Raw genomic sequence first — 23,245 nt, 5'->3', positions numbered from 1 at the left:
TCAAATCGTATAAAAGAAATGAGACTAATTCGGTATGGTTCAAAAATCATTACACCAATTTGTAAAAATTCACAATAAACTCTTAGCTATGAAATTTACACCAATTTGATAGAAATTTATAACTCGATTATACAAAAGGTTGGTCCCTTTAGTTCTTTTATACGGTTTGACTAATATTTTATAAGTTTGTAAGAAAAATAAAAAAAAAAGAATGGAAGATTGAGTTGGAGAAAGACTAAGGATGAATGATAAATTAAGAGAGAGAGAGAGAGAGAGAGAGAGAGAGAGAGAGAGAGAGAGAGAGAGAGAGAGAGAGAGTGGGGATTTTGATTTGGCTACAAACCATAGCTGAGAGAGTGGGAGAGATAGAGGGAGTGGGAGATCGAAAGATGACTTTGAGAGTGAGAGATAAGGGAGGGAGGTCAAGAGACAAAGGAAGTGGGAGATATAATTGGTCCCCACAAGTTAGGCCATAGGATCAATTTTTTATGATTTGGTGGAGGGGCCACATAAGATAAAAGGAAATACCATATCAATTAGCCAATTAGTGATTCTTCATATCATATCAATTAGCCAACTGTCATTTCTCCTTTTATTTTGTCGCTTAAGAACCTTTAAATATCAATACAATTTAATCCAAACTCGCCACATGAGTTTGAGAAGATTTCTCGCTGATTTATCATTTTGCTACCGCCTAAAGGTCGGGGTTTGGAATGGCAATTGGCTGATTACACACCATGTGTAGCTTTACCATATGAGATTGGCATGCCAGGGATTAAATCCACTTACAAAGAAATATATCTTCGCCATCATTCTTTTCATATTAATTGCCACTTAAATGTGGGTCCCACCAAATTGATTAGAGGGAACCTCTCTAACAAGATTTGAGAGTTTAAGAAAACCTCTATAATTACCACTCAACGGTGGGATTTGTCTCAAAGTTCAAGCCTCCACGTGGTAGGTGCTCGTTATTATTCACTTTGATTTATAATGGGCCGAAATTCTGTTATTCTTTTCTTAGTGGGCCAATAACTCATTTTCATTCAATTTAATATTGGGCCCAAAATTTACATATAAACACATTTTGCCAAATTATTTTATTGAGTAGTTTCTGGCTTTTCCAACAAGAAAAGCATTAGGCATATAAACCCATGAAGTAATCCCAAATGAAGCCTTAATGCTTGATTCTCAAATAAGTAATGTTTGATTTTCTAAATTTAAAATTCACTAATAATAGAATAGTAAAACATTCGCACTGTATATAATTCTTTACAATTACAATGGATAAACTCTTAAAAATTACATAGTCTACACGATCCGTTTCTTCTTCTTCTTCTTCTATCGATCAATCTTATTGGCTTAGCTTAGTGGGAACCACATTAAGAACGAAACAAAGATTTGAGCCTTGGGCGGGTTGTGGGAGACGAAAAGACCAGATTTGCAATGAGTGAACCTTGGGGCGCCATTCTTGCAGAGCAACGAGGTCGTTCCACGCTCCATTCAGCACATAAGAGTAACTACTGCCGAAAGAGTTCCACCGAGTAAAATTTAGTGTCCAGAATCTGCACTCCGGATCCACAACCACCACCTTCATCCCTCCATTCGTCTCCTTTCTTAGTCTCTCCCTCTCCTCTTTCGTCAGAAACTCCTCCTTCATTTGCTTACCGGGCATTGTCAAACGGTTATGCCCCCTGCTCAAATCAGTCTTGTAAAGTGTTTTTTCTATCACCCACACGATACTTGTACCTCCATGGCTCTCGATCACGTTCAGCAACGCCTCCGGCATTTTTACTTCTCCGGCCGGTCGAGGATTTAGTAGTAGAGGAGGCGGTAATGGTGGTGCTAGTCCTGAAACAGCATCCATAATCAACTCGTTATTTTTCTCCCCCTTCTCCATCCTCCTCTCTTGTGCCAATTCTTCCATTTCTATATCAACCAACACCTTCAGGAATTCGAGACCGATCTTGTTCTTCTTCTGATATCTTTTCTTTATCATGCCACTCTTCTCGTCAAAAATCCTCCGGTTCAGTCGCTGATGAAGAAGGATGCCTTTCTGTTGGCGCTTTTCAAGAATATTCTCCTGGTCCATCTTCTGCTGCACCGGCTCTGAAGTTACGTTCATATTTTTCTGCTTCTCAATTTCGAATGTACGTTGATATCACTCTGAGAATCGTTCTTCTGCTGCCGCTCAATTTCCAATGTACGTTGGTGTCACTCAGAATTGTTATTTATAAGGTTAGTACTGCTAATTTGTTTTTCTTTCTAAACTCCTCGTAGAATTAGGATTATGTAGTGATCGAAAAGAAATAGAAATCGTTAGAGTTAGAGTCCCATCCTAACTGAAATATTAAATTTTCTCAGTTTCTATTTTTAGATTTTAGAAAGTTAGACAGATGGAAAGTAAGAAGAGGAGCACTCGAAGATGGAAAGGAAAAAGGAAAGTTAATTCTCAGCCGCGTTCCACTTACGAAGATGGATTGTGCAAGAAGTCAAGAAACGGGTATAATATTAGTAACTTCCATTTCTTCTAATTTTAGTAACTTCCATGTCTCCGCTGCAACCAGCATTAGTCCCCATCTAAAATTGTCTTTTGGTGAATATCTTCAGTTCTTAAGACTGTGTTTGGTTGTAATGCAAATGAATTTGCACTGGTGCAAAACTATGACTGTGCAAATTATTTGAGTGTAAATTCTGACCTATTTTTGTTTTAAATTTTAGCTTATTTTGTTTGATTGCAGTACAAATGAAGTAAATTAAGATATAAAGCATAATAAAGTCAAATTCAAAACAAAATTAAACAAGAATTTGCATTTTTACATTTGCACTCCCATTTATTTGTACTAATACAAATAAATTTGCATTGCAACCAAACACAGCCAAATTAATTAATGCCATTTTCTATTCTATTTTTGCGTTTGATAAATTGCTGTTTTTTTTTTTTTTTTTCTTTTTGTTGTTGTTTTTGGTAAATTGCTGATTTGGTAATTACAATCACCTCCCCTTAACTTTCTGACTTAGTTGCAAGTAGAGCTCCTCTAAAAGAATATTGGGAAAATTCCCGATTAGTACCTTGTACTTTGGGCCTAGTGCCACTTTGGTTCCCAAACTTTAAAATGCGACAATTCAATACCCGAATTTTCAAAACTTGCCAATCCTGTACCTGCTGTTAGACAACTGTTAACTAGCTGTTAAGTGGCATTTGAGAAGGCATAAATGCTCTTTGAGTATCATCTAATTTTCTTTATTAACCATCCAAATGTTGACAAAAGATGAATAGTCCCAAACCCTTTTCTCTTCCGTACAACAATGGTAAGAAACTTCAGGGGAGGCTTCAGTAATTTACTTTTACTTTATTTTTTGCTGTAGTGGACTGATGAATATTGCTTTTCTGGTCAATATTATTAATGTTGTTTTGGTTTACATACTTTTGTTTTTGTGTATAATCACTTAATAGCTGTATTAAGTGATTTTGTGGTCAACTGGTCTGTTTTCCTGAAGGAAAGAGTGGGGAGGGCGGGAAGGAGGTATTGAAGACTGTATAGGAATTTCTCATTTTGTTATAGTAACTCACAAGGCCCAAGAACACTGATATCATAGAAGGAGTTGAGACCTTGAAAGGACAGAGGTGGGGTGGTGGCCGTAGGCGGAGCTACTTGTGAAGGCAGGATGGTCTTCACTGCACTGAAGGAGGATTGGGAGAAGAGACTTGTAGTGGAAATAAATAGACCATCAAAAGATTGGAGGAAAGCAGCAGAGTTACTGAGGAGTCTGAATCTGAACTGCACAATTATTTTAACACCTTATGAAAGTGTAAAGCTCTACTGGAGGTTCCAGGTGTTGAATTGGATTTAGATGCAACTTGCTTTCATGTGGAGTGTGGTGCAGTCACTGTCTCGAGTCCACTGGTTAATGCCAAGAAACTGAAGGTTGGATATAAAATAACACTTTGAATCCTAGGTCTGCCTTTTCATCTTTGGATTTCCGAACTATTCGGGTCAATTGCTGCTTTGTGCAAAGCACTTTTAAATTGAGTTTTGAATGGAAGAAGAGAGCCCTTTTCCTAGGCAAAGTGATGGTACCCCAATAACTGCATAGAGTCAAACATGTACTCATCATGGTTCAGCTCTGTGCTCAAATCTGGTTGGAGGAGATCTTTTGGGGTTGCATTCCAATCCAGTTGTTCCCAACCTCAGCAATTTTTTGAACCAAACACTCCAGGTATGATCGTCAATTTGGTCAAGGCTACTGATAGTCTCCCTGTGTTTGCAGAAATAATAGATACCCAATCATTGCCTGCAACTTGTCCAGAAGGAGAATATTGTTTAGAGAAATGGGTGGAGGAGAGAAAGGTAGAGCAGAATGACTGTGAGGGGCAAGGGGAAAGGATTTGGAAATTGGTTTGCTATTGTCTAGAAGAACTTAAGGGTCAAGATTGTTATGTTAAAAAGAATCTTAATTAGGTGGGGGTGGAAGGACTAGACGGAGATGGGGTTGGGAGGAAGGAAGCATAGGAGATTAGGAAGGATAAGGGGAAAAGTGTAGGTGAAATTGTTGGACAATGGGTTTGAAATTGAAGGAAGTAAGGAATTTTAGTGTGTACAATGGAGAGATGGGGAAATCTAGGAAGAAAAAGATGTTGGAGATGGAATGATTGAGATCTGATGTAGAAGGTGATATTGAATTTACTGCGGGAAGGGAAAGAAGGAAGGGACAGAATTAGGGAGAGGGGTCGTACTGGTAGTTGGTCTTTTTCTTGAGTTTACAATGAAGGATCATAATCTAGAATGCGAGTGGCTTGGGGAGTGCTAGGAAGAGAAGAATTATAATGGATCTGCTTTGAAGGGAAATGCCAGGTGCAGTAATGTTACAAGAAACAAATGTGGCTGAAATGGCTAGGTGGGTTAAAAGTGTGGATTTCTGGAAGTATGAGCTGGTTTGCGGTGCCTTGTTGGGTAGCTTATGGAGGTATAGTTACAATGTGGAGAAATGAGCTATTGGAATCTCAAGAAGAAATAATTGGCCAATTTTCAGTTTCTTTTAAATTTAAGAATGTGGGAGATGGGTTTATGTGGGTTTTATCAAACACTTATGGGACAAATAGGTATAGAGAAAGAGGTCCGTCATGGGAAGAGCTTTTTGACTTAAGGATTTGTGAGATGGGCCCTAGTGTCTAGGAGGGGATTTTAATGTGATAAGATTTACAAATGAGACAAACAATCCCTATCAGGTGGTCTCTACAACTATGAGAAGATTTAATGAGTTTATTGATAATTGTGTGCTAAAATAGATCCCAATTCAACAAACTATCTTCACTTGGTCCAACTTACAAGCCTCATTTGTTCAAAGTTGGATAGATTTGTGTTCAATACAGAGTGGGAAGAACAATAGGGAGTGCTGATGCCCAGGGCCTTGCCAAGAGTAACCTCAAATCACTGACCAATTAGAATAGGAATGAAGAATTTTTTGGCTGGTCCCACCCCTTCTATATTTGAAAATATGTGACTTACTCATCCATATTTTATTAAGACAATGGAAGAGTGGTGGAGTGAGCAGGTAAGGGGTGATGATTTGGTGGGGATCCCGATGGAGAGGAGTTTTCGGGAGGGGGTTTCAGAGAGAGTTATGAAAAGGTTAGCTTCTTGGAAAAAGAATTATTTCTCAAAAGCGGGTAGGGTTACCTTAATAAAGTCTATTCTTTCCGACTTGCCAACTTATTACTTTTCAGTCTTTAAAGCCCCTGTTAAAGTAGTGCAAGAAATTGAGAGATTAATGAGGAATTTCCTTTGGGATTAAGGAGGGATTGACCACAAAAACCATCTTCTGAACTGGAAGGAGGTTTTTAAGCCAAGTGAGGGAGGTGGTTTTGGGTTGGGTTAGTTGGTAGAGAAGAACAAAGCTTTGTTAGGCAAATGGTTGTGGAGGTTCCCTAAAGAAAGTGAGGCTCTATGGCATTTGGTTATTAAAAGCATTTATGGACAGCACCAAAATGGTTTCGGAGACAGGAGGGGCGGAAATGCTAAAGGTCCTCAAAAAATTAATTTGACTCCCCAATTTTCTTCAACACGTTAGATATGATGCTATCTCAGGATTTAGGTTTGAGAAGGCCTTGGGCCATCCTGGGAAGACTTGTGGTGGGGGGATTCTCCTCTCTGTCTTTCCTTCCCTAGAATTTACAACATATCCACGTTCAAACACAAAGCAATTTCTGAATTGGTTTCCGGGGAAGGGCTTGGGCCATCCTGGGATTTAGGTTTGAGAAGGCCTTTGAGAGACTTTGAAACTGATGAGTTAATTTCTGTGCTTGAACTTCTCCAAAATGTCCAGATTTCCTCTGAAGGTTTTGATGAGAGGATTTGAACTCCTGATGTTAAAGGTTCTTACTCTTCTGTTTCTTTCTTTAAATCTTTATTTTCCTATGTTGATTCTCAACCCTTTCCTGCTAGAGAGCTGTGGTCCAGTCCAATTCCTCCAAAAGTAAAGATGTTTTGTTGGCAAGCTGCCATCAAAATAATTAGCCCCTTTGAAAGGCTCCAAAGGAAGTGGAAAAATTGGTATCTTTCACTTCATGTGTGTGTGTTTTGTTTGAAGAGTGGGGAGTCTACTAATCAAACTCCTGTTGCATTGCCTGTTTGCACAGCAGGTTTGGCAGCATTTCTTTTCTTTGTTGGATAAGTATTTGTGTGCACCAATTGAGGTGGTGGGTTTGTTCAAGACAAACTTTTTGTGCCCCTCTACTTGGAAGCAAAAAATATTCTGGCAATGTTTGTATGGTGCAATTCTGTGATATATAATTAGCTTATTAATTTGCAAAATGTTGGTGTTTATCTAATTTGTCTGGGAAAATGATTTGTTTCTAGGTTGGAAAATTTTGCTTCACAGGTTTTATTTTTTCTTATATTTTTTATAGAATATTTGCTTATAAAATTTGGATTGGATTGGACATGGTCCATTCGTAATGGATTTATATTGGACTGGGTTGGGTTGAACCAATATCCAGTCCATTGACAGAAGATAAGAGTAAGGGTTTCATTGGACTAAGTTTGGGTTGGACACAATCTGAATTAAAACCAATTTGAACAGGTTGGACAGTCCAATAAGACACTGAATTGGACCAGTCCAATCCAGTCCAGGTTGAACAGTCCAAGTTGGATGAGCTCATCTGTTCATCACATTCAAAGTTGATGGATTATTTGTTGGCTACTATCTAGTTCATTGTGATTATGTTTTCTGCATTGTCAACAATCCTTGCCGTTTCTGCTCAGATGTAAACACCCAATGGTCCTCAGCTTGTCTCACTATGGTTATTTGTGAGTGCTTTTGTTATGGGCCCGGGAATAGGATCGCGTCACGGTTCGGTCCACGGGGAAAAGCTCCTGTTTTTCCTTGTTCCCTCCCTTCCTAGCTGAACCTATCTTGGTGTCCTAGAGGGTGATTTGTCCAAGAGATCACCAAACTCTCATTTTACTCTCTTTCTTGACTGGAAATTTGATATCCTCATTCAATAATGGGGTCTCCTTAAATAGGAGATTACAAGAGTCATAATCAAAGGGTGTCTTTGCTGAATAGGGAGACTTCTAGTTCTATCTTGCTAAGGATAAGATAAGCTAATCCTAATCTGATAAGCTACTAACAAGATAAGATAAGAGCAATAGAATAAGATAAGAACAAGCAAGATGATCTAATCTAATCTAGATAAGGCTGCTGTTTCCGAACTAGGTAGGATGAGAATCATTGAATCACTACTGCTGCTGGCGGTGGGTCAGGTGCCTGTTGTTGCCGGTGGCGATGGTATGTCTTTTCGAGGAATGCGTTCATAACATTACTCCCCTCCTGGACTACGAGCTTGTCCTCAAGCTCGAACTCTGGATATGTGGCGTGGAACTCTGCCAACGGGAGCCATATGGCTTCGGTAAATTACACCATTCTACCAAGACTTCAACAGCAGCACCAACAAAGAGCTTAGCTGATTGATGGGGAAGCTCAGTACCAGTATCATCAGGAAACAAGTTGCATAAGATGTTGTTTTGAGGTCCTTCTTGAGAGCCATCAATCCCAACACATACAACATTCAACTTCAATAAGTATTCAAACCTCAGAGTAACCGGTTTTGCAGGCTTGGGATTTGAAACCTCATCATCATGTATATGAAGGATGATTTTAAGAGGATGAGATCAATAGATTCCTGATTGGTCAAGGTTCTCTTTTCCAGTAACCTTCTTTGGCCGCTTTCTCCTTCTTTGGCCCTCTTCTTCCTCATCAGGCGCATCATCCTCCAACTTTTTCATTTCTATATCTGTAGAAACACCATTGTCCTTAATTGCTTGTTGGTGGGAAAAGGCTTGAGCATCCTTCATGCTTCCTATAATTTCCAATTCAATACTCTCCCCAAATGCCTCCTTCTGAGCCAACAATTGTGAGTAAATCACATAGAGTGGAGGTGGCAGTAATTCTGCTAAATTATGTTGCTTTAATTTCTTTGTATGCAAAACCCCTAGTTGGTGTTGGACAGGCAAGGATGCTTTCTTCAGAGATTTCGGGAGACTTGAAAGGAACTTCTTTCGGTGTGCAATGGTCTCCATAATGCTTTTCTTGTGTTGCTCCAGTTTCTCATGAAGTTTGCAGAGTTCTTTTTGCTGGAAAAGCTCAAAATTAAGACGCTTTAGCATCAGGTCATGTGCACTGTCTTTTGATAGTACAAATCCTTTAATATCTTGAGGGGCTGAACTGAAAAACTCTTCCTCAGGCACAAGTTCAATATCCGGATACTTTGACTTGAAATCTTTGCGCACCTTTATGGCTTTCACAAAATGAATTTTCTCATACATCAAATTGTGGAGCTCCAATGTAGTGAAATCTACTGGTGCCTTAGCACGTTCTATTTCTGCTTTAACACGATCCTCTTCTAGCAATATAGAACAATTTACCTTATCCCGGTCATTTGTCCGTTGATTCCGAAAAAACTGCTTGCAGCGATACAGCCAGCATAAGGGGTCTCCGTTGCCGTTGTACGACGGGAATTCCAGCCTGCTGTACTTGGGGATGACTGCGGCTACCGGGGTGACGACCTGCTGTTCGCCGGACGACTCCATCAAGTCTGGTCGGCGGCTGTTTGTGGTTACAACCCCTTCTGGATTCCTCTCCTTGTTAGAGAAATACAATTCCAGAAAGCGCTGCAGCTCCGGGACATCGTCTTTGACCTCACGGACCTCCACGCTGGTTTCCACGAGCCTATGCTCCAGTTCGTGGACCCTGGATGATAGCTGCTCCAGATCTCCCATGACGGTTGGCTCTGATACCAAGTTGTTATGGGCCCGGGAATAGGATCACGTCACGGGTCGGTCCACGGGGAAAAACTCCTGTTTTCCCTTGTTCCTTCCCTTCCTAGCTGAACCTATCTTGGCGTCCTAGAGGGTGATTTGTCCAAGAGATCACCAAACTCTCCTTTTACTCTCTTTCTTGACTGGAAATTTGATATCCTCATTCAATAATGGGGTCTCCTTAAATAGGAGATTACAAGATTCCTAATCAAAGGGTGTCTCCTTGCTGAATAGGGAGACTTCTAGTTCTATCTTGCTAAGGATAAGATAAGCTAATCCTAATCTGATAAGCTACTAACAAGATAAGATAAGAACAAGCAAGATGATCTAATCTAATCTAGATAAGGCTGCTGTTGCCGACCTGGGTAGGATGAGAATCATTGAATCACTACTGCTGCTGGCGGTGGGTCAGGTGCCTGTTGCTGCCGGTGGCGACGGTACGTCTTCCCGAGGAATGCATCCATAACAGCTTTTGGGTGGGGTACCTTTGATAATGATGATGTCCCCTCTTTTAATATGCATACTTGGTGCTTGCTCTGCATTTACTTATTAGTTGGATTCAGCTTGTACCGACTTTCTTAAAATTATGTGCATCAACTGGTTTTGGCAGGTCGAGGAATAGCTAACACACTGTCACTTGAATAAAATATTATTATAGCAAGATTTCCAGTACAAAATGTATCTTTTAAAATTGATATCTTTGGTAGAGAGTGCTTTGTATCTGTTCTAAAACACCCTCTGGTAACTGTTTGTATTTATGCGTGTTCTACCTCTGGTAAATAGTTTTAAAAACTATTCAGCTTTTATCTGTTGAAAGTTGCAATATGAACCCTAAAATAGGACCTCTCTATGTTATCCAAGCATAGTAACTCTTCAAAATTAGGCAACGAAAAAGAAAATCTGCTTATCCTTGAGAATATTTAAGTTGCGGCAGTGAGGTAGAAAAATGATTAGTTCTATTTCCCGATGTGTAGAGAGAACCACCATAACAGACAATTGTCAGCCCTTAGCCCTAAATGGGGTTCATTATATTGCTTTGTTCATGCTGATGGAACACTATCAAAATTTGTCCTACTGAAAGGCAAGCAGAAGTGTGATGCCTTTGGAACATACATGAGCCGTGGTGTAGCCCTTTGGGTGCCTTGATGATTGTGCCTCTTAAAACTGTTCTAGAACTATGTATCAATACATTTGACATGGAAAATATGAATAGTTTCTTACTAGTTTTTCAGGAATAGAATGTAATACTTCTGTAAGGATTATTAACACATTGTGTAGACTTTGGAATTATTGAATGAGTTGTGTGCTAGAGTTGTGAAGAAAAGCTCACACTACATGCAGCAGTCATCGAGCTTCTTTTTTTGCTTGTCATAACAACTGGAAATGAAATTCAAGTTTGATAGACGTTTTATGTAAACACTTCCTTCAACTTACTTGTTGTACTTTACATCTGAAAGAATGTTCAAGAAATTCACCTCTTCCTTCACAGAACACATGTACTGATTCAAGTATTCTTTGCTTTTATTTTAAGTAATGATGTGATGGTAATTCTTTTTTCTTTGACAGTATAGTTGTGTGTTTGCATGATTATTGGTGTCAAAACAGTGATATCTTCTCAAGAGTATGTTACACTAGAAGAAAATAATATCCTTCCCCTTCCTTTTTTTTTTTACCGTGACTGTGAGTTACTAATCAGTCTCCTTTTGGCTATTTTTTCCATGTAAATTTGACATAAGGGAGATGTGCTTTTTCACACATGACAAACTATAATAATCCAATATTGTAAGAAAGTAAGATACATTGAACCAATATGTCTTGACAGTGGTAGGAGTAAATTTCATTTTTGCTAAGCAACTGTAAATTTCATTAAATAGGCATCAAGCAGAAAATCCAAGTCTACATTGTGAACATCGGAACAAGGAGGCTTCCAATAAAACAGAGCTCCAAAACAAAAAAAAAGGCAAAAGGAAAGAAGAAATCATTTATTGAAGATGATTCTACTTGCATTCTTTTATGTCCTGTCAATAACTTCCTGCTGCTGAAAATTCTTAGACTGGAATTTTTTTCCTGGTTTAAATATGCTTTTGTGCTTGGTAGAAATAAATGTTTCGTTCATAGAATATAGAGAACTTTACAGTGCATATTATTGAAGATGTGGAAGTGGAATTGCAAGGGACTTTTAAGTACAAATGAACTGTTCAGTTATAAATATCATATTTGCCAAGAATTTGTGGTGACTGGTCTCTGAAAAGAGCCTACTAGTGCCCGTTGGACATCAAATTCTTTGAAGAAAATGTGTGAACATCCATATAATTGTTGGAAAATCTTTGCAAACTGAGGATATGGTGATATACATTTAGAAGTTGATAGGTGATTCATCAGAAGATCAACACTTATAAATATGCTTCAATATTGTTGCCCTAGTTGTGTTGCCTATTTAATACCCATTGTTCAAATACCTACCCCCAATCAATCTCCTGCATAGTTTCCTTAGGAATTTGGGAACATTGTTTTGCTTTATGTGGAGTTAGGTGGAATCCTCTGTTGGATTGAAGTCTTTGTATGTATGAGTATTCGGCTGATAAGAGTTCTTATTAGCCTATACTTAAGTTTTAGTTGTCCTGTACTGGGCCTATGCTAATGGGCCTAATCCTGTTTAATGTTTTAAGTTGTCTGGGTGTCCCATCACTAATCAGGGGCATTCAAGTAAATTCCTGTATCATTGTACTACATCATAATATAAATAATAGTACTGTCGACTGAGCAGTTCAGTTCGATATTCACTGCATTTCAGAGTTTCTCTTCTCTCCTTTACTACTTGAGTACAGCTCCTAAGATTGCTGGACTATTTGATTCTTGATATCAATGAAAAGGGGGTAAGATTGTTGGAGACGCATGAGGTCTGTCATATTGCAGTCAACTTGGGAAGAAATATATGCTTGTCATATTCATCTGGCCTGTCATCATTGATCTCTGATCCTTGCAACTTCCTATTTATCTCTATAAGCCTCGTCTTCAACTTCTGAATTTCAGGATCATTGATAGCTTATGAATTAGACTCCTTCACAAAGTTCGGGAGATGAGTTGGGCCCAGCATTTTTATCTGAGAATCATCACCATCCCACTTCATTTTCCTCTTTTTACTAGTCATATGACCATCTGCTTCCCCCTCATTCTCAGGCTGGGGATCCCATCTACTCTGTTTTCGTTTTCCTGAACTTCCTGTATGTTCCTGTTGCTCAGAAGCATGTTCATCAGAAACAATGGCCTTGGAAGTTTTAGACCTGTTTTGGGTCTCTGTAACAGCAGACCTGTCAACTGATTTCAAGGATAATGGTGCAATGCTCTTTCCAACTTATGTTTAAAAGAAACACTGAAACAATGCGAAATGCTTATGAATTGATATTGACTAATCACATATTTAAAACTGCAGTTCTGGTTATGTCTGGCTGATTTAGGTTTGTGATATACACATGATTTGGTTCCAAATCAATGGAACTTTTAAAATAAACACGTCGCATGAATGCCAAACTTGCAAATTAGAACTGCATTATCTTATGGCTGCTTGCTTGGTTCGGTACGGATCAATGTTCTAAAACGTGATGCAAGGTGCCAACCAGCTGGTTGGTAAGGTCTCCTGCTGGTTGTAGCTGAGACTTGGATCGAATCTCGCCTGCACCTGGGTTTGAGGGGGAGGGGTTATGGGCTACCCCTCATTTTGTAGCCCTTCAAAAGATATCAAAAAGAAAAAAAAACAGAGGCATGATGCGAGGCATTCTATTACCTAGAGGTGTGAGGTGTAGTTCAGAACACATGAAACATAAGCCTCCCGAACATGCAGACCCGATTGTCTTAAGAGCCTATCAGTTCGGTTCGGAGTCTAAAAATTACAGACCCTATTTGGTCTGGGTTGGTCCCGAGCCCTTAGTATTTCTTGTTGGGTTGATTCCGATTCCACTGGACTCAATCCATTGACAGCCTTAAATTGGACTTGGTTTGTATGGGTTTGGACCGGATTGGGTCCAATCCATTTGTGAATGGACCAACATTGGATTGGACCAAATCTAGTCCAATTGATGGCCCTACCGTGCCACAACCTCGGCAAATCCACCCCAGGGTCTTCATACCATATAGAACGTGAAGAGCCTAGAATATTGCCGCATTGGAATGTTAAAGTGTCCAAGAGTGAGGTGGGCTGTAAGAGTCATGTTGCGAAGTCTGCCGGAGATTGGCTTCAGTGCTCACACCATACACACAATCCCTTGCAGCCTTGCACTGGGAGTATCTCTGTACTTGTATTTTTCATGAGGAGATATTTCCAATGCAAGGCTGCAAGGGACTGTGTGAACGGTGTGAGCATGGTCTTATGAGCATTGAAGCCGATTTCAGTCTATGGAGGTTATGACTTCAATTAGAGAGAGAATCTAATTTTCAACGTTCTTTCTTGGAAAAATTTGAAATTGTATTGAGTTCCTTATTAGCCTGATCTACGTATGCCAATTAAGGTGTTTTGGGTAATTTTAGAAAAGATGATCAGATGAGGGCAACCATTGAAGCTGTCTTCTAGTGAGAGCCTTGATTTCCTAGTGGGCTGGGGTTGATTCAAATTTAAACTTTATTTTCTTTGTTTGGTTTAATATGACAAATTAATGGGTGAATTGGAGTATAGGACTGGTTAGGATTTTGATTATAGGGAGAAGGAACAAGGGAAAAAAGGGAAAGCAAAATTACTGTTTAGATGGTTGGGCAAAACAAACATGGGTTTGATTATGATATGAAAAAGATATGATATCTGAAAAACAACTAACTAACAAAGTGGAATCATAAATGTGATAACAAATAAAGTGTTATTTATCAAAATTCATGGATGAGCTTGGATTGGTCAAAACTCTTTCCATACCATATCTTTTCCTGATCATAGATTTTCCCTTGTCTTGGATACGTCCAAATTTTAAAATTCTGGCTGGTCAATGATGCTATACTATGCATTTTCCTTTTCAGATTCCATACTGCAATCCATACTAGAACTGATCCAGATCTTACCGCTTTCATGAAAATTCACTTTTCATAGATTGTAAGCTTGTTGTTTACTGTTAATCCATACTAGAACTGATTCTCATACATGGTCGGTCCCAGTGTTATGGTGAAATGTGTTGGCATAGTCTGGATCTCATGATCACTTCCCAATTTAGCTTTTTCTTGCTAGGCGGTAGATATCCCATGAAGAGGAAGAAAAGGTTTTCCTTGTGACTTAGCATTTAAAGGTTGTGCTTTGGACTTTTCGGGTATTAAAAAGTCACATATTGAAATAGGGATTTTATAAAGGTATAAATTTAGTATTTAGCAATGTTCAGAGAACCAAATCAAGCATAGAACCAGAAAAAGCCACCTCAAATGCAAGACACCGGTTCTATTTCACCCTAAAACCGTTCTTGGGATAAAAACCGTTGACTTGGGGGGTGTTCTAACACCTTTCTTCTTGCAGAATCGACCCCTTGGTCCTCGGCTACCTCAAATGCAAGACACCGCGGACCGCGGACCTCGGACCTCGGACCTCGGACCTCGGACCTCGGACCTCGGATCTTCACCACCTTGGTCCTTAGTCCTCGGCCATCTTACGCTTCAGACCTCGGGTACCTCGGTCCTACTCGGACTTAGGAGTGAATTGGTAGTGTTGTCCTAGGCCAACCCAAGCATCAACGACCTTACACAAAATGAGATTCGTGGAAGGTCTTTTGACTTTTTGGGGCTATAGTCGATCACTTAATATTTTAAGAACATATTTAGGTATGGATGCAAATAGATCGGATTTGAATTAGGTTATACCTGAATCTGATATGACACTATTAATTGTAGATCCAATCAAATCCGGATCTGATAAACATGGATTTAAATTCGAATCCGATGGGGAAGTCTGATTTTTTGGATTTTGATTAATAAAATTTTAAAAGAAAAATATAACAAAACAATTTAAATAAAGAAAAATAGAAAATACAAGTATCTTTTGAACTATTTTGATAATATGTATACATGTTTTTTTATAAAAATAAATAATATAATAAATTTACAAAAATGCAATATAAATAATATGTTTATAAATAAATAAATAACATATACATGATTAGATAGGGGGATCCAAATCCAATCCGATTTCTAATTGGATCCTATTATCTGATTCGAAGATCCGGGATGGGAACTATCTGAATCCAAGAATATAGGATTGGGCCTCGGATGATCCGATCCATTCGCACCCCTTTCTTTCGCTTCCTTAGTGGCTGTGTTTGAGGAGTCACTAGAAGTTACGACCTCAATCAGCGTATAAAGGAAAAGTAGCTGAACTAAAAGTCGAAACAATGTTCAAAGTTTACCGCAACATGAAACAACTTTACCTCACCAGAATTTGATGCGATTTAGGCCCCTTTCTCTTTTCGGTAAGCTACTTACCTAGGTAAATCAACTACCTGGGTAAGTTTTTCATGGGAAACACTTACTCATAAGTGCATTTACCCATGTTCTTTTGTTTCTCATGTAAATAAGGCAATGACAATTTTAGCCATAAAAATCCATTATTAAAAGGGGCATTTTTGTCCCATGATGAGCTATTTATTCTTTAAACTATTTTCATGTTTTTTTAAATATTTTTAACCTATTTCCATTGGTTCAGTTTTTGATCATTAAGGTAGCAGATGATTTTCTCTTCTTTATTCCCACCATATTGTGGGTTAACTTTTCATTTCTATTACCTTAAAATCCACAACATTGGATGGCAAGATATCTACAAGAGTAACTGATTTTTTTTTATGGCAGTTCATTGTAAGGTTTTCAACGGTTGAAGGAGCTAAAGTTGGATTTATTATATAGAAGTTAATTCTTGCAAAGATAACAAGAATTCAAATAGAATTTTGATGAATGTAACTGATAAAATATATTAATTTTATTAATGAACAATAATAAATAAGAATAATAAGATTTTTATTAATTATCGTTACCATTGCAAGAATTTTATCTAGACATATCTTTATATTAATGAACCATTATAAATGTGATAAATAAGAATAATTTTTATGGATGTAGAGATATAAAAAATTACAAAAAAAATGAAAATATAAGTGTAGAAATAATTTTTATAGATGTAGAAATATATATGTAAGATTCATAATTTTTTCGATAAATTGGTAACCCCCCCCCCCCCCCCCCCCCCAAAAAAAAAAAAAAAAAAAAAAAAAAGTTTTTTACCATTGTTGAAACCTCCCCTGAAGTTTGGTAATTGTAACCACCTCCCCTTAACTTTTTGACATGGTTGCAAGTAGGTTCTGTTAGTTAGAATACTCTAGCAAGAGGCACAAAAAATGTCCAAAATACTTGTGCAATTACTTTTGAGCAAAATGTTTATTTTCTAAAATTTCTCTTCATATCAACACTACCCAAAGCACTTCCAATCTCTTTTTCTGAGATTGATTTATTTTTCAAAATTTTCCTTCACATCAATTGCTTATGCAATTTTAAACCCTTCTTTTTTGTTGTTCATAAGTTTTGTATTGTTTTTACTGTAGAAACCAACCTCAATAGTAACTGCATGGGAATCTTTGACACATTTGTGCCTCTTGTTAAAGTATTTTAACAAAGGGGATCTACTTGCAACTAGGGGGTGATCATTTCAGCATGTCTCTGCCCGGCCCGGAAATTTTGTACTTGGACCTGGGTTTTGTGTTCAGGCCTGGCCCGGTTCCAGGCCCACATCAGGCCCGCAAATTTTAGGGCCGGGGTTGGGCTTAATACTTCAATCTCGGCTCAAGCACAATCCGACCGACATATATTTAAACTTACACATTTTGTGTATAATGTGTGCATGTTATTTTATAACATATTATATATTTTATATATAAATATTATAACTTTACATGTATAATTTATATCATAGATATGTAGTGTTTTATATATGAAAGACATTGGCCCAGAATCGGGCCCGACCCAGGCCCAGGCCCGTGTAGACCTGGGCTAGGGCTTATGTTATAGGCTTGGAACCCTGAGTTGGGTCTGGCCCAAGCCTAAGCTATAGCCCTTATCATAAGTGCAAAGCCCGGCCTGTCCTAACCCATAATCACCCCTACTTGCAACTGTCAAAAAGTTTAGAGGAGGTAATTGCAGTTACCAAACTTCTGGAGGTTTCAAAAAGTTATTATAATTTTTAAATCAAATACCAATAATCAATCTTCTCAACTCCAAAAGTGCCTATGCACTAAAACAATACATATATCTAGACCTGGCAATTGGGTTGGGTGGGTCAGGTCATGTTGGGTCAAAACACTTTTGGTCAATTTCAGATCGGGTTGAGTCAACCAATGCTAGACCCTAACCCTAAATGTTCGGGTTAGGGTTGACCCATAGGTCAATTTGGGTCATCCCTAATATAACTGAAATTTTAAAAGTAAAGATAACAATACATGAAAAATGCCAAAATTAAAGTAATTAACACTAAAGTTCCCAATATAAAATAAAAAAAGTTGAACATTTAACAATTCAAAGAAATAAACGATAAATAATAAATATTAAATAGTAAAGATTAAAGAGTGAATGCTACTAACTAGAGGGAGATGGGGTTGGGAGGAAGGAAGCATGGGAGATTAAGAAGGATAAGGGGAAATATTTAGTTGGTTATGGGTTACCTCTCATTTTGTAGCCCTTTACAAGATATCAAAAGAAAAAAAAAACACAGAGGCATGATGCGAGGCATTCCACTACCTAAAGGTGTGAGGCGTAGTTTTGAACGCAAGAGACATAAGCCTCCCGAACATGTAGATCTGATTGTCCAAAGAACCGATTTGTTTGCTATTTTATGCATTTTTTTATAAATTTTGGTATTTTCTCCATTTTTTGCAAATCTCTAGTATTTTTCTGCATTTTTTTGAAAATTTTGGGTATTTTTCTACATTTCTGCAATTTCTGGTATTTTTTTATTTTCTGCAATTTTCTATTATTTTTTTTGCATTTTTTTGCATTTTTTCCATAATTTATGTATTTTTTCCACTTTTTTATATTTTCTGAAATTTCTGGTATTTTCTGCATTTTTTTGCAAAATTTCTGTTATTTTTCTGAATTTCCTGAAATTTGTCTACATAATTTCTGCAATTTCTAGTGTTTTCATGTGTTTCTGCAATTTTCTGGTATTTTCTACATTTTTTTCTGAATTTTTCTACATAAGTTCTGCAATTTCTGATATTTTTTCTAAATTTTCTGCAATATTTCTGTCAGTTTTTTTCATTTTCTGCAAATTTTCTAGTAAGTTTTTGCAAAATTTTTGTATTTTCTACAAAGTTTTTGGTATTTTTTCTGCATAACTTTTGTATTTTTGGGTATACAAGTCAGCTCGACTCGTTTTTGCAATGTGGTAGCCTCGGTAGAGATTATTCTCTCAAAAATGTTATTTTCGAGTGTATGGGTTGGCCGACTCGTTTCTGTCACATGGCGGCCTTGAGAGATGATGGGTTTGTGGGTTATGACCCTTTAAGAAGCATTGATTATGGGTCATGGTGAGTTGGTGGGTCAATATGGGTGGATTGATATTCAACCCTTACCCAACTCACCCATTTGCCACCCCTACTCATGCAATTAACTCATTGGAACTATTACAAATGGTTTTGCTCATGGTTTTAAAAGCTAACCCTAAAACAGATTGCTTTGGCCACTGGTTCTGGGTCAAATGGTCTGACTATCTAGTTCGAACCCTGGTTGGATGGAGCTGAAGTTGGATTTATCATATAGAAGTTAATTCTTGCAAAGGTAATGAGAATTCAAATAAAATTCTCACGAATGTAACTAATAAAAATTATTAATTTTTAATAAATAATAATAAATAAGAATAATAAGAAGTTTTTTAATGATAAATAAGAATAATAAGAATTTTGTGAACTCTGGTTACAATAGCTAGAATTTTATTTGGACATATCTTTATATTAATGAACCATGATAATTGTGATAAACAAGAATAATTTTTATAGATGTAGAAATATAAAAAAATTGCAAAAATAAATATATTATATACTATCATCATCACAAAATTTGTCACGTGCAAAGCACATACACAAATACTAGTATGCGTAAAATAAACTAGACCATCTCTTCTTGTATTACAATCATCTCTATTTCATGTAACAATTTCTATTTGGAAAAATTAAAGAAGAATAAAGGTTAAAATAGTATTTTTCATCTTTTCGTTATTAGTTAATGATGATTGTAATTTACTAGAACATTTAAGAGCACTTTATGACAATTTCTAAATAGTAGGGGTGGAGTCAATTTTTTAAAACTTTGGGGTACTTTAAAATATTTGTCATTTTACAAATAGTAGCATACTTAATGCCATAGATGGAAGATTCATAATTTTTCGGTAAATTGATAAAACGTACCTTGATGTTTTTGACCATTACTGAAACCTCCCCTAAAGTTCGGTAATTGTAATCACCTCCCCTTAAATTTTTGGCATAGTTGCAAGTAGGCCACCTCAGTTAGAATCCTCTAATAAGAAGCATGAATAATGTCCAAAATACCTAAGCAATTACTTTCAACCAAAATGTTTATTTTCCAAAATTTCTCTTCATATCAATCACTACCCAAAGCACTTCCAATCTCTTTTCTAAAATTGATTTATTTTTCAAATTTTCCCTTCATAACAATTGCTTGAGCAATTTTATACCTTTTTTTTTTTTTTGTTGTTCATAAGGTTTGTATTATTTTTACTATAGAAACCAGCCTCAATAGTAATTGCATGTAGGGGTGCTCACGGTTCGGTTAATCAAAGCATGGGGTATTTTTTCAAACCAAATTGGCCTGATTGGTTTTTTAAATATCCAAACCGAAACCGAACCAACGCAATTGGTTCACTAGTTTGGTTAACTGCAGTTTGATTTTTTGGTTTTTTATGCACGTATAATAGAAAAACCCTAAAAATGTTGGTGGTTGTTTTCGGTGTCGGACTGGTTGGTGCTGGTGGTTGCTGGCGGAGCCGTAGAGAGAGAGAGAGAGAGAGAGAGAGAGAGAGAGAGAGAGAGAGAGAGAGAGAGAGAGAGAGAGAGAGAGAGAGAGAGATCCCAACTGCTTCAAAACCACCGCCCACTGACAGTCGACTGATGCTTCAGATGCTTCAAAACTACCAACGACCCTGAATGCCATTGGTGCTGGTGGTTGGCGTGGGCTGTGTGGTAGTTTGAGAAATACTAAGAGTTGAAGATGATTAGAAGAGTAAGAGAGACTAAGAAGAGAACGAAGAGACTGGTGAGACAAGAGAAAAGATAGAGACTGAGAGAAGCTAAGAAGGTTTGGTTATGAATTTCAAACATCAAAGAGACAAAAAGGCTTGAGTGGTTCAGAATTTCGAAGAGAGTCTAGTAGTGGTAGATTGGGAGATTGGCAAAGTTTCGAAGAGAGTGAGACTGGTAGTTTGGCAGAGTGGCAGTCTGGCACTCTGGCAAACTGTCGAACTTTGAATTGGTTCAAAGAGAGGCTGAAATTGAAAGTCTCTCAGACTATCGAACCTTTTTGAAAAATAAAAAATATAATATTATAATATATATATAATATTATATATAATATTAAAAAACTAAAAATTTTGGTTCAGTTTCGTTTAACCTTATAAAAAAACCGGCAGTTAACTGAACCGACCAGTATATATACAATAATGTATATAATATATAATATTATATTTATATTTTACTTTTTAAAAAAATCGGCAGCCATAGGCACGCGCCTATGGCCTTCCGCCTTTCCCCTTCTTCGAAAAATGAGATGCCTAAGTAGTAAGTAAAGGATTTTCAAAAATTTCAAATGGTGCACACTTCCCGAGGCTTAGTGAATGAACCTGGGTCACACTCTCCTTTTTAGCTTTCCCCTTATTCGAAAACTGAGATGTCTAAGTAATGGATTTTCAAAATTTTCAAATTTATTATTTCCCACTTCCAAGCTATGTTTGACTGTCTCTGCCTCTCTCATTTCTCATCTTCGTGGCTCTGCCACCTCTTAGGCTTTCACTTCAGGTGACAACAACCACCAACTGGTTCAAATAGGCAAATCATCTGCCACCACTTCGCCCTCGCAGGCTCGCCCCTCTACCATGCTTGCTTAGTCTTTTTTTTTTTTTTTTTAATTTGAGTGCAAAAAAAAACAAACAAACCATGGTTAACCAATCCACTGGTTAACTGATTACATCGGTTTGGTTTCAGTTCATATTTTAAAAAAATCAATCAGGTCGGTTCAGTTCAAGAAAAAACCCCACAGTTTGGTTAACCGAACCGTGAGCCCCTACCCCTAATGGCATGGGCATCTTTGACACATTTGTGCCTCTTGTTAAAGGATTCTAACAAAGGGGATCTACTTGCAATTATGTCAAAAAGTTCAGATGAGGTAATTGCAATTACCAAACTTTAGGAGGTTTCAACAAGTTACCATAATTTTTAAATCAAATGACCAATAATCAATCATCTCGACTCCAAAAGTGCATGTGCACTAAAACAATAGATACATCTAGACCTAACAATACATACATTTAAAACCACTGCCCACTGGCAGTCCAAAAATGCTTTAGATGCTTCAAAACAACCAACGTGGTGTTGGTGGTTGTCACATGCTGTGCGACAGTCTGAGAAATACTTAGAGTCGAAGAAGATTAGAAGAGTAAGAGAGAATCAGAAGAGAACGGAGAGACTAGAGAGACAAAAGAAAAGACAAAGAGTGAGAGAAGCTGAGAAGGTTTGGTTTCGAATATCAAACATCAAAGAGACAAAAAGGCTTGAGTGGTTCCGAGTTTCGAAAAGAGTCTGGTAGTGGTAAATTGGGAGACTGGCAAAGTTTCGAAGAGAGTGAGACTGGTAGTCTGGCACTCTGGCAGACTACCAAACTTTCAATTGGTTCAAAGGGAGGATGCAATTCAAAGTCTCTCAGACTACCGAACCATTTTGAAAAATAAAAAATATAATAAAATGCATATATTATATTATATAAATATTATATATATCGGTCGGTTCGGTTAACCATCAGTTTTTTTTAAATGGTTAACTGAAACCAAACCGGTTAGTTCAGTTTCGGTTCGATATTCTTAAAAAACTAAAAATTTTGGTTCAGTTTCGATTAACCTTATAAAAAAACAGGCGGTTAACCGAACTGACCGGTATATATACAATAATATATATAATCCTATGGCCTTTCCGCCTTTCCCACTTTTATCTTACATGTAACACACATATATTTTCAATTTTCCCCTTTCCCAAGTCCCAACACCCAACAGGCTGGTGCACACTTGCTGAGGCCAAGTGAATAAACCTATGCGCACATTGGCTTTTTCGATTTTCCCCTTCTTTGAAAAATGAGATGCCTAAGTAGTAAGTAATGGATTTTCAAATTTTCAAATGGTACACACTCGTTGAGGCAGAGTGAATAAACCTGGGCGCACACTCTCCTTTTTAGTTTTCCCCTTCTTCAAAAACTAAGATGTCTAAGTAATGGATTTTCAAAATTTTCAAATTTATTATTTCCCACTCCCAAGCTTTGTTTGACTGTCTCTGCCTCTCTCATCTCTCATCTTCGTGGCTCTGCCATCTCTCAGGTTTTCACTTCAGGCAACAACAACCACCAACTAGTTCGACACCGGCGAATCATTGGCTACCACTTCACCCTCATAGGCTCGCCCCTCTGCCATGCTTGTTTAGTTTTTCTTTTTTCTTTTTTAATTTGAGTGCAAAAAAAGTCAAAAAACCAAACCGCGGTTAACTGATCCACCAGTTAACCGGTTACATCAGCTTGGTTTCAATTCAGATTAAAAAAAAAAAAAACCATCAGGTCAGTTCAATTCAAGAAAAAACCCCACGGTTGCCCCTACCCCTAATTGCATGGGCATCTTTGACACATTTGTGCCTCTTGTTAAAGGATTCTAACAAAGG

General features: G+C 37.6%; 1 long non-coding RNA gene and 1 pseudogene across 1 annotated transcript; one reads left to right on the top strand and one right to left on the bottom strand.

Moving 5' to 3' along the window:
* Window positions 1-1,381: 1,381 nt before the first annotated feature.
* Window positions 1,382-11,611, top strand: LOC148876562 (uncharacterized). The gene is made up of 3 exons (XR_016097176.1): window positions 1,382-2,235; window positions 2,375-2,500; window positions 11,192-11,611. It is a non-coding gene; the product is annotated as an uncharacterized LOC148876562 (long non-coding RNA).
* LOC148876563 (THO complex subunit 5B pseudogene) lies at window positions 5,729-9,345 on the bottom strand (annotated as a pseudogene).
* Window positions 11,612-23,245: the final 11,634 nt, after the last annotated feature.

The sequence above is a fragment of the Nelumbo lutea genome, chromosome 1 (assembly GCF_056320005.1).
Source record: "Nelumbo lutea isolate HS-2025 chromosome 1, American lotus-T2T, whole genome shotgun sequence".
NCBI lineage: Eukaryota > Viridiplantae > Streptophyta > Magnoliopsida > Proteales > Nelumbonaceae > Nelumbo > Nelumbo lutea.
The sequence above is the reverse complement of the archived record's forward strand: the minus strand, read 5'-3'. Positions and strand labels throughout refer to the sequence as shown.